The following is an 11,488-nucleotide window of genomic DNA, read 5'->3' as shown; positions in this document are numbered from 1 at the left end:
TGGGCGCGCTAGGGGACGGGGTACCGCCTCGCCTAGGGGGTAGGCGGGTACCTAGGCGGCTGCCCAACTGTTGCCGATGAAAGGCGGCCAGATCCGCCAAGGCAGGGACGTGTCGGGAGACGATGGGGGAGGAGCTAAGATGAGGCAACGGCAGCCTGTGGGGGAAGAGGCGGCGTCAGGCGATGGCGAATATCGACAGGGGCAGCGACGACTGGTGGGGAAGTATGCGACGTCAGGGCGTCGGGCGATGGCATCGGCGTGGGCGAGCGCGAGCAGAGGCTGAGTGGGAGAGAGACGGGAATAGAAGCTTGGAGGGGAGGGGATAAGACTTTTGAACCAGACTTGGGAGACTTAGGGCGTTATTGAGCCTTCTCTTCTTTCTCCACCGATCTGCTATTTTTTCTTTCTTTTAAGTATTTATGCATGTATTAGCTACCGCCTACGAAAACACCTTAAAACACCTAGGCTCGTCTAGGCCCGCTAGGTGTTAGGCTATGGGTCACCGCCTAGAGAGCTCCTAGCGCCTTCTTGAACTTTGGTTAGCAGCACCATTACGCTCACTCGCTGAGGCCCAACCTCCGCGGGCACTTCAGGCTCAGGTGCTTTCCTCAGCCCCAACCTCTGCAGGTGCTTCTCTGCAGCTGCCCTGTCCGCAGCTTCTGGCTTCTGCGCCCTCTTCGCTCGCCTTCCAGCGACATCCTTGGATACAGACCCTGATCCCGAACCTGACACCGACGCCGAAGACGATGCAGCTTTCTCTTTCTTCTTCGGGGTCCTGGACCAGCAGAAGCATCAGTATTCACTGGCCTCGCCTCTTTCCTGCCTCCTCTGATGTATCCATTGTCACCCCATCTCCTGTTACTAATACGAATGCTTGGGGACCTGCTCATGTAATAAGATTCCTCGTCAAGATCATCTTCGGCGTCATCGTATTGGTATTGCTCGTGGAAGAACTCTTCTTCTTCCAGAGCCTCTTCGTGAGCCTCTACGATCAGAGGTTCAAACCAAGCGGCCCTCAGGAGAAGGCAAACGCTCTCCTCAAACAGGTAGTCATGTAGGCTGAAGAAAAGAAACAGGCATTAAGCTCACATTCTACCTGAAACATTTTAGCCCCCCCACATTTCAGATGAACACAAGGGGTTACCAGCCGTCAAGAGAGCGGTGCACGCTGAGGAATTCGAATGGATGCTTGCACTGTGGGCACAGAGGGTTTTGCTTGTAGGATGCCCACCTCAAAATACAGGTTACACTGCAATCACAAAACAGATTTCAAATATAATGAACAGTCATCTTTTAGTAAGAGGATCAGTGTCAGATATAAAAGGGTGAACACTGTAGGATCAATGCCACATCAATTATATTTTACCAAGCAGTAACACTTGAAAACAGAAAATTATAGCAACTGGAAAACAGGAGGTATCGCCAGACGTTAGTCCTTCAGCATCAGCTGTAATGGATACATCGAAGGTACTTGCTGCTTGCTACTTTACACATAGGCACAAAGTCAAGCTCTATAATTCAATCTAGAGCTGAAAGCCACAAGGGTTGGTGAAACAACCATTGAGTGCACGGCGTGGTTGGTCGGGCAAAGGGCAAGATGCACATGGCAACTGTGCTAAAGAATAAGTTGAAGTCAGTCACTTGTACAAGGGAACACATGATAGTGTTCCAGAATAATCTCACTGGACCGGCGCCGCATCTATTCCATAGGTCTAAGATGACAGAATCAAACTGCATGTGTTAACGCAATTAAGAAAAATCAGCTTGTGAATCACAAGGTCAGGGCGTCAGGGCAGCCCGGTAAGTGTGTAAGGTGTTGAATTAGATTTGTAGAGCTACATGTCAGCAAGACAACGAAAACGAACACAGCAAACGGCCTAGAAAGGGGATGGCAATTACAGTATCAAGCAAAGCGCTGCTAATTTGGGGGGGGGGGGGGGGGGGGGGGGGGGGGGGGGGGGGGGGAAGGTGCGAAATAGTGCGCCAAATCTAGGGATTCGATTGCTATTAGAGGTGGGGAATAACAAACAACCTAACAGCAATTCCACCGCGCAACTAAGTATATACCAGTAAATAATCTGGAGGAAGGGGGAGAGGTGGGGAAATTAGCAACGGACCAGTAGGCGTGGTCGCAGCCCTTGACGAGGGCCGTCTCCTGGAGCGCTATCCTGTCGAGGCAGATGGCGCACACCCCGCAATCCTCCGCCGCCGCAACCTAACACACGAGGAAAGGGAAATCAAACGAGGTGAGATCGAGCGCCGCACCGCGCGAGCAGATCAAATCAAGGTACTTGGCTCCCAAGTTTGCTACCAGCAGGTGATGCGTGACAAGTTTGACTTTCCCTGATTTGGTATGTTCGTTCTATATGCTGCGAAAGCGGAAAAGGTCATCTTAGAGATGGTTCAAAGCACAAAAATTAGGTTTGCAGGATCAGGATGGTTCTCAATCTATCTCTTAAGTTTTTTTTTCCCCTTTCGGTAAACACCTGATAAGGGTTTTAAACCACAAAAAATGATATATAACCATATAAATTATGAGGAAAAAATCGTAGAGATGGATCGAGACACTACAAACCCAAAGGAAATATATACCGCTCGTGAAAATATATGTCGAGGCTGCAAGAAATTAGAATAAAAATATAGAAAAAAGGGGGAAATACCTTGAAAATATTGTAAATTCCAAAAATATTCTGATCAATGTATAAACTTGTTTTCAAAAAATTTCACAACAAATATATGAGATAAAGACCAGCAGGAATGCAACATCCATTCATGATGGGTACTTTCACCATTTTTTTTCCTAGAGCAAAATCAAAACTTTGGAAGTTTATAAATATATTTTCATGATTTTAATATTTTTTTGGGTTCCTCGTGTATCACTTTCCCATGGGAGACACTCGTGGAATACGAAGGAAGTTGTACCCGGATAGTTTACATAGGCTTGGCTTGGTTGTAACCTGAATGTTTGGAGAGTTGTTCACCCACCACGACACCATGACTTATCAAAAGTAGCATGTATTGGGATTAGTGGAGATGAATCTCGGGCCTAGCCAAAGAACATTAGTAGGTCTGCGGATCACTCTTTTTCTATGCTTTGTCAAGAAATAAGTTTCCCCCCATTCATTTAGGAAATAATAAGGTGGCTAGGTGCCTTTATAAGAAATGTATTGTGGTATATTGAGGTAGTCCATGTGAACAGCATGTGTGCTATTTGTAGCTTTATATCCATAACACAGACAGCTCACCCTATCTCTAGTTTTTTTTCCTGAATTTTTTAGAACCCTACAGATGAAAGTGCATTTACCCCGTATGTGGGTTTTGGTGTATTGATGACATCCAAATTAGGGACTAATGTGATCTTAATGAGATACGTTGCAGCTATTAGTCCCAAGAAAGAATTAAAGAGTTGATAAAGATGAAATGGTATTCCTCAATTTTTTAAGTTGTAAAGGTGGACGAACTCAAAGCGCTCTCCAAATGTTTTATTTTTGCTTTTGAGTTTAGGATCCGCCGCACTATAAAGAGGGATGCAAATTTAGTTGGTCTGGGGAAGATAGAGTGCTCAAGCATAATAATTAAATCAAAAGAGAGACACTCTAGCACTCCACGAGCACGTAGATTATTTTTTCTGTGACTGTCGATGTCGGAAGTCCCGACCCAAGCCGGGAGTCCCGGCATCGGTGGTTCTGACTGTCTGGCTGTCTGTGCTTGTCGGAAGTCCCGACGTACGTCAGAACTTTCAACCGTCGGAAGTCCCGAAGCTTGTCGAGAGTTCCGACACCTGGAGCTTTACTGGCTATTTTAACTGCGCTCGTCGGAAGTCCCGACGTACGTCGAAACTTCCGACCGTCGGAAGTCCCGATGTTTGCCGGGAGTTCCGACATTAACTTGCACGCATGGACTCCTGACCCCGTGTGAAAAGTTCTTTCTGTTGATGTCGAAAGTCCCGAGATCTACGTCGAAACTTCCGACATAGATCTGAACGGTTAGATTTTCACTTGGGGTATAAATACCACTCTCTTCACTTCTAACCGTTACGGACTCATTCACAGCTAACCCACTTCGTGCTCAACAGCTTCCAAGCAACTAAAGCACCCCTGTCCTTTCCCCTTTGCTCTAATCTTCGATTCTCTTAGGGTTTTGAGTGAAAGGAGAGTGGATTAAGTAAGAGCATCACTTTGGCAAGCTTGAGCACTTGATTTCTTCGTCAAACCGGTTGATTTTGCGTCTATTAGTCTTGGGGCTTTGCCTCTAGTCGGCTAGGCGTTGCCCAAGAGCTTCCATCTTGTGGAAGAGCCTTGGGAAGTTTGTATCATCCTTCAATTTCTTAGTGGAAAGCTCAAGTGACCTTTGTGGTCGCTTTGAGAGAGGCAATGAGGTGGAAAAGACTCCGACCTTGGTGGTCACCTCAACAACGAGGACGTAAGAACTCCTTAGTGGGGTTGCCGAACCTCGAGATAAATCCTTGTGTCTCGTGTGCTTGTTGTTGTGATTGCTAGAGATTACTTGTATGTGTTTGTCTCTTTGTCTCCCAAACTTCCATTTTCAGGTTTGGACTTGATCTACTGTTTGGAGGCATTACGGTGTCAAGGGAGTGACCCAACATCTTCACCAAATCACTAGGAAGTGAGGTTGTAAGATTATTTATCTGTAAAGTTAAATTTGGCACTACTTTTATAGTTCATGTAGGCGTCGGAACTGCTGACGTTTGTGCTGGAACTTCTGACAACGTCGGGAGTTCCGACCGAAACGCCGGGACTTCTGACATTGACTGACAAATTTGAACTTAGCATTTGCAGTAAATTTTTAGATATGCCTATTTACCCCCCCCCCCTCTAGGCATTGTTAGATCCTTTCAATTGGTATCAAAGCGAGGTCTTCTCTTTGTGCTTCACCGCGTGAGAAGAAACAATGTCGAAGTCTGATAAGATGCAAGTCGTTGCCATTAAAATGGCCAAGAAAATAGCTGAAGAGTTGATGAGTGCTCAAGCCAAGCTCTTTCAAGATGAAATGAAAAAGATGCAAGATGAAGGAAGAATTGAGCAAGAAGGTTGATGATGCAATAAGTGGCAAGAATGATACTAGTGACAAGAATGAAACAAACAAAGATGCCGCTAGTGATATTGGAGCCGGTGAGCATGCTTATGAAAAGGGAATATATTCAAACATGAGCTTTGACTATGGACAACTCATGAAAAGTTCAACACTATATACTCCGTCCGTCAACATTGGCAAGCGACCTCACTTTGATGAAACAAGATACACCGATTGGTCTTACAAAAGATGCATCTCATAGCCGCAAGACTTTGGGAAGTTGTGGATGTTGGTGTGATGATTCCTACCAATGAAGATAGAGAGATAACTCTAGAAGAAGTGCACAACCTCCATCAAAATGCACAAGCCATAGCATTGCTTGTGTCAAGCCTAGCCCCGGATGAGTTTAGAAAAGTGAATGGAATGGAAAGTGCAAAACAAATTTGGGATACTTTGAAAGTGTCATTTGAAGGAGATAAAAGTGTGAGAAAAGGCAACATTGAGTTGCTTCATAGTGAATTGGAAAGATTTGTATTCTTGCAAAATAAAACAACACAATCCATGTTTGATAGGCTTATGGCATTGGTCAACCACATAAGAGCTCTTGGAAGCACCGAATGGGATGACAACAAGGTTGCTAGAAAGATGTTGAGAACCTATAGAGCCAAGAACAACATGCTAGCGTCCGTGATCATGGAAAGGTCCGGTTATGATGAGATGACCCCTCAAGAAGTTCTTTCAAAACTCAAGCATCATGAGTGTCTAGATGAAGATGCAATCAATGCTCACAATCAAAATCCTAATGCAATGGGATTCAACAAGAGTGCAGCCCTTAAAGCAACTCAACAACATGAAGGTCAAGGTTTAAGTCAAGAAAAGAAGAAGAAAGTGAAGGATGATTCCTCAAGTGGAGAAGAAGATTTCGATGCGAAGGCTATATTTGTGATTAGAAATCTTAGAAAGTTTATGAAGAAGAAAAGCAACCGCAAGACCTATGGTGATGGAAAGAGAAGGTTCAAAAAGAGATTTTGCTATGGATGTAGTTAAACCGGTCACTTCATAGCCGATTGTCCAAATGAGAAAAAGAAGCACAAGCATGACAAGGATGAAGACAAGAAGAACAAAGGCAAGAAGAGAGGTGAAGCTCATCTTGGGGAAGAATGGGAGTCAAGTGATAGTGACTCAAGCGATGATGAGAAGAAGAAGAAGGGAGCTACAAACATTGCCATCCACCACTCTTCTTCACCGACCATGATCTTCCCCGACTTAACTTCACCACCAAAACTCTTCCCCAACCTATCTTCACCACCGAAGCTCTTCTCCAAGCTCATCGACAATGACTACTACACTCCAACTTGCCTCATGGCAAAAGGAGAGAAGGTACATACTACACCCATCTCATCTAGTGATGAGAATGATAGTTGTGATGAGAACATAAAAGAAATTGAAGCAACTATGATAAAGAAATTTGGTAAAAAGGTCTTCACTAAAATAAAAACGCTAATGAAGAAATTAGAGAAGAGAGATAGATGCTTAGAGATGCAAGGAGATATAATTACTCAATAGAGAGAAAAACCTTGCACTTGAAGCATCTATCACCGAGGAAAAGATGAAGGTTGAGAAGTTAACCGTAGAATTGTCTTTAGCCAATAACTCAATTGGGAAATTGACTAAGGAACATTCCTCGGTTAATGATCAAGTAGCTAGCCTTAAGAATGAGAAGAGTATAGCTCAAGAAAGCCTCACAAGCTTGGAAGAAAAATACCAAAATCATGAGTTAAACTATAGTAGTCTTTAGGCTAGCACTTCAACTTCTCCTAAGGCAACCGAAGACTCTAATGTCTCCACTAGTGTTAGTTGTAAAAGATGCTATAAAATTGATGTGAATGCATATACAACTAACCTTGTTGAGTTTGAGAAGAAAGACAAGGAGATTCATAGGTTGAAGATGATATTGAAGAATGGGTGCAAGTGTTAAGAGCAATCTAACAAGACTATATACAAGTCATCAAGGCACCCATCAATCAAGGAAGGCATTGGCTACAATAGGTATGATGGAAAGGCCAATGGAAGGAACATGATCAATGGTGTGCCTTGTGTGAAGTTCAACAAGGGCGTTGCTCTGATGAGCTTATATGCAAGGCCAACAACAAGGTCTATATTCCAAAGATCCAACCTACAAGTAACAAGACAATCAAGACAAAGCAATCCGATGTCCCAAAGCCACAAGCACCACTTCCACAGTGCTATGCTAGTGACTATATGTGTTGTTGGGGCAAGGATGACAAGATTGTGATTAAGTATGTTGGTGCCCAAAAGAGAAAGGAAATTATGAGGAGTGTTTGGGTGCCGAAGTTTTATGTGGCTAACCCCCTAGGACCCAAATCTTTTTGAATACCTAAAACAAAAGCTTAATTTGTCTTTGTAGGAATATTCCTCTGGTAGAACAAGTTGGGTGTTGAATAGTGGATGCACCAATCATATGACCGGAGAAAAGGATATATTCACATCATTCCAACCAAGTCATGATCAAAGTGGAAATATTGTGTTTGGTGATAATGGAAAAGGAGAAGTCCTCGGTTTGGGGTAAAATTGCTATATCAAATGATAATTCCATTTCCAATGTTTTACTTGTGAATTCGTTGAGATACAATTTGTTGTCCGTTTCACAACTTTGTGAAATGGGTTATAATTGTCTCTTTACGGATAAGGGTGTGGAAGTCTATAGAAGGGAGGATTCTTCTATTGCATTTACGGGTCATTTAAAAGGGAAACTCTATCTAGTTGATTTCACATCAAATAGAGTAAATCCCGAGACTTGTTTAATGGCAAAATCTAGCATGGGTTGGTTGTGGCATCGCCGACTTACCCATGTTGGGATAAGGAACTTGGCCAAACTTCAAAAGGGTGAACATATCCTTGGACTAACAAATATTTCTTTTGAGAAAGATAGGATTTATAGCGCATGCCAAGCGGGAAAACAAGTTGGAGCTAAACATCTTGTCAAGAATGTTGTGACAACCAAAAGGCCATTGGAGTTGCTTCACATAGACATATTTGGACCCGTCGCTTACATAAGCATTGGTGGTAACAAATATGGTTTTGTAATTGTTGATGATTATTCTTGTTTCACTTGGGTATTCTTTTTGCGTGAAAAAAGTGAAGTCCAAGGTATCTTCAAGAAGTTTGCAAGAAGAGCCCAAAATGAGTTTGATGTCAAAATCAAGAAAGTTAGAAGTGACAACGGGACAAAGTTCAAGAACACCAACATTGAAGAGTTTCTTGATGAAGAAGAAATCAAGCATGAGTTTTCGGTTCCATACACTCCACAACAAAATAGTGTTGTGGATAGGAAGAACCGAACGCTCATAGAAGCCGCAAGAGCAATGTTGGATGAGTATAAGACTCCAACCAACTATTGGGCGGAAGCGGTCAACATGGCATGCCATGCCATCAACCGCTTATACCTTCACAAGAAAAGAGAAAAGACCGCCTATGAACTTCTAACCGGTAAAAAGCCCAAGGTGCACTACTTTAGAGTGTTTGGATCCACGTGTTTTATACTTAACAAGAAATCCAAAAGCTCTAAGTTTGCACCAAAGATTGATGAAGGTTTCATGCTTGGTTATGGTACTAACAAACATGAATATCGTGTTTTCATTAAAACCAACGGTTTGATTGAAATAGCGGTAGATGTGACTTTTAATGAAACCGACGGCTCTCAAAAAGAGCAAGTCAATGTTGAGAATATAGGTAATGAAGAAGCTCCACACGAAGTAATCAAGAAGCTTGTTATTGGTAAAGTAAAGCCCATTGAAGATGAAGATGAAGACCATGTTGTGCATGATGATCTTGATCCAACTATTCATCATGTTTCATCCAATGAACATGGTGAAGCTTCCGCAATAAGAAATAATCAAGATGGGAGATCAAATGAAGCACAAGGTCATTCTCATTAAGATGGTGTCAACAATGAGCGAGCTCAACCACAACTCAACAATGAAGAAAGAAGTGAAGTCAACCCTCCACAAGCTCATGATTGTGATCCTCCAGTAGATCATGATCATGATGATGATGATGATAGCCCTATCCAAAGATCAACTCAAGTGCCACATCCTAGAGTGCATCAATCCATTCAATGAGATCATCCCGTTGATAACATATTGGGGAGCATTCGACAAGGGATAACTACACGTTCCCGTTTAGCAAGTTTTTTGTGAATATTACTCGTTTGTTTCTCCTTTGGAACCTCATAGGGTGAAAGAGGCACTTGATGATCCGGATTGGATGATAGCCATGCAAGAGGAGTTGAACAACTTCACTCAGAATGAAGTCTGGTCCTTAGTGGAAAGACCTAAGCAAAACATGATTGGAACCAAGTGGGTCTTCCGCAACAAGCAAGATGAGCACGGCGTGGTAACAAGGAACAAGGCAAGGTTGGTGGCTCAAGGATTCACTCAAATTGAAGGCTTGGATTTTGAGGAGACCTATGCACCGGTGGCTAGGCTAGAATCAATTCATATTCTACTTGCCTATGCCGCCCATCATGACTTCAAGCTATATCAAATGGATGTGAAGAGTGCATTTCTCAACGGCCCCCTATCCGAGTTGGTGTATGTAGAGCAACCACCGGGCTTTGAAGACCCCAAGTATCCAAACCACGTCTACAAGCTCGACAAGGTGCTCTATGGGCTCAAATAAGCCCCTAGAGCTTGGTATGATTGCTTAAAGGATTTCCTACTCAAACAAGGTTTTGAGATAGAAAAGACCAATGCCACTTTGTTTACTCTCAAAGTCAATAATGATATCTTTGTTTGCCAAATATATGTCGATGACATAATATTTGGTAGTACTAATGTGGCTTTTTGTGAAGAATTTAGTAGGATTATGACAAGTAGGTTCGAGATGTCCATGATAGGAGAGTTGAAGTTCTTTCTTGGATTTCAAATCAAGCAACTCAAGGATTGCACGTTCATAAGTCAAACCAAGTACACCAATGATATGTTGAACAAGTTTAACTTGAACAAGGCCAAGCCCATCAAGACACACATGCCAACCAATGGACATCTTGATCTTGATCAAGGAGGAAAGGACGTCGATCAAAAGGTATATCACTCCATGATTAGATCACTTCTTTACCTTTGTGCATCTAGGCCCGATATTATGCTTAGCGTGTGCATGTGTGCAAGATTTTAAGCTAATCCGAAAGAATATCATTTGATGGCTATTAAGAGAATTTTTTGGTATTTAGTGCACACTCCTAATCTTGGCTTGTGGTATCCTAAGGGATCCACTTTTGAGTTACATGGCTATTCCAATTCAGATTATGCCGGTTGCAAAGTAACCCGAAAGAGTACTACCGGGACTTGCTAGGCGCTTGTTGTGCCCTACTACTTTGGATGAAGCAAACACTAAAGGACTTTGGATGTAAGTTAACCAAGATTCCACTTTTGTGTGACAACGAGAGTGCCATTAAGTTGACAAAACAACCTTGTAAACCACTCTCGAACAAAGCACATAGACATCCGACATTATTTTTGAGAGACCACGAAGCCAAAGGAGGATATCGCCATTCACCATGTGAGCACCGAAAAGTAATTAGCCGATATCTTTACAAAGCCCCTAGATGAGTCAAGATTTTATGCTTTGAGGAGTGAACTAAATATCATTGATTCTCGTAACGTGGCTTGATCCCTTGCACACACATTTTGTTTGATCTAGTTAGGAGAAAAGAATTAAGAAAACATTGTGTGCCACTTTCAAAATCTATTTTATAATTTTCATAAGTGACTATTGCTTTATGTTGGTTGAATGAAATCTAGTCACTTGTGAAAATGTGAGTGTCCATCATATTTGTGCCCCACATGGTGTAGTGAGTTCAAGTTTGAGTTTTTTTCAGTTTCCCTGTGTCGGAAGTCCCGACGTTGGTCAGAACTCCCGACGACCAGAAGTCCCGGCTCGTGCCGGAAGTCCCGACTGCCGGAAGTCCCAACATACACCAGGAGTTCCGATGCATATCTAAATTTTTTACCACGCCGCGTCGGTTGCCCAGCTCATTTATACCTGGCCCGAATTGTTTTTACTTCTGTTATTTCCTCCCTCCTTCCCTCCCGACGCCCCCATCGCCTCTCCATGCGCCGCCCTAGCTTCTCCTTGCGCCACCTCCGCTGTGGTCGCCCCTACCCACCTGCCACGGTTCCGACGATCTCGGCCATCGCCGGGAATTCTGGCTCCTTCCCTTCTGGTTGCTCGGAGACTTCTGCCCTCCTCTCCTCCCTGTTTGCCTTGGTTTCTTCGTCAGTTTGGTGGTGGAGTTTCCTTTGGTGGAGGTGATTACGCTCGGGATTTGTTCGTCAACTGCGATTTCGTTTCTCTTCGTCTCCTCTTTCTCGATTCAAGGCACTACGTGGCACCCTAACCCTAATCCAATGTACCTTGTGTTTTGACTCCATTC

The 11,488-nt window shown here is 43.4% G+C and overlaps 1 pseudogene; it reads right to left on the bottom strand.

Annotated features, from left to right (window-relative positions):
- Positions 1 to 310: 310 nt before the first annotated feature.
- On the bottom strand, positions 311 to 11,157 carry LOC136461380 (uncharacterized; annotated as a pseudogene).
- Positions 11,158 to 11,488: the final 331 nt, after the last annotated feature.

The sequence above is a fragment of the Miscanthus floridulus genome, chromosome 6, assembly GCF_019320115.1.
Source record: "Miscanthus floridulus cultivar M001 chromosome 6, ASM1932011v1, whole genome shotgun sequence".
Taxonomy (NCBI): domain Eukaryota; kingdom Viridiplantae; phylum Streptophyta; class Magnoliopsida; order Poales; family Poaceae; genus Miscanthus; species Miscanthus floridulus.
Note: the sequence above shows the minus strand (reverse complement) of the source record. Positions and strands in the feature narration are given on the sequence as shown.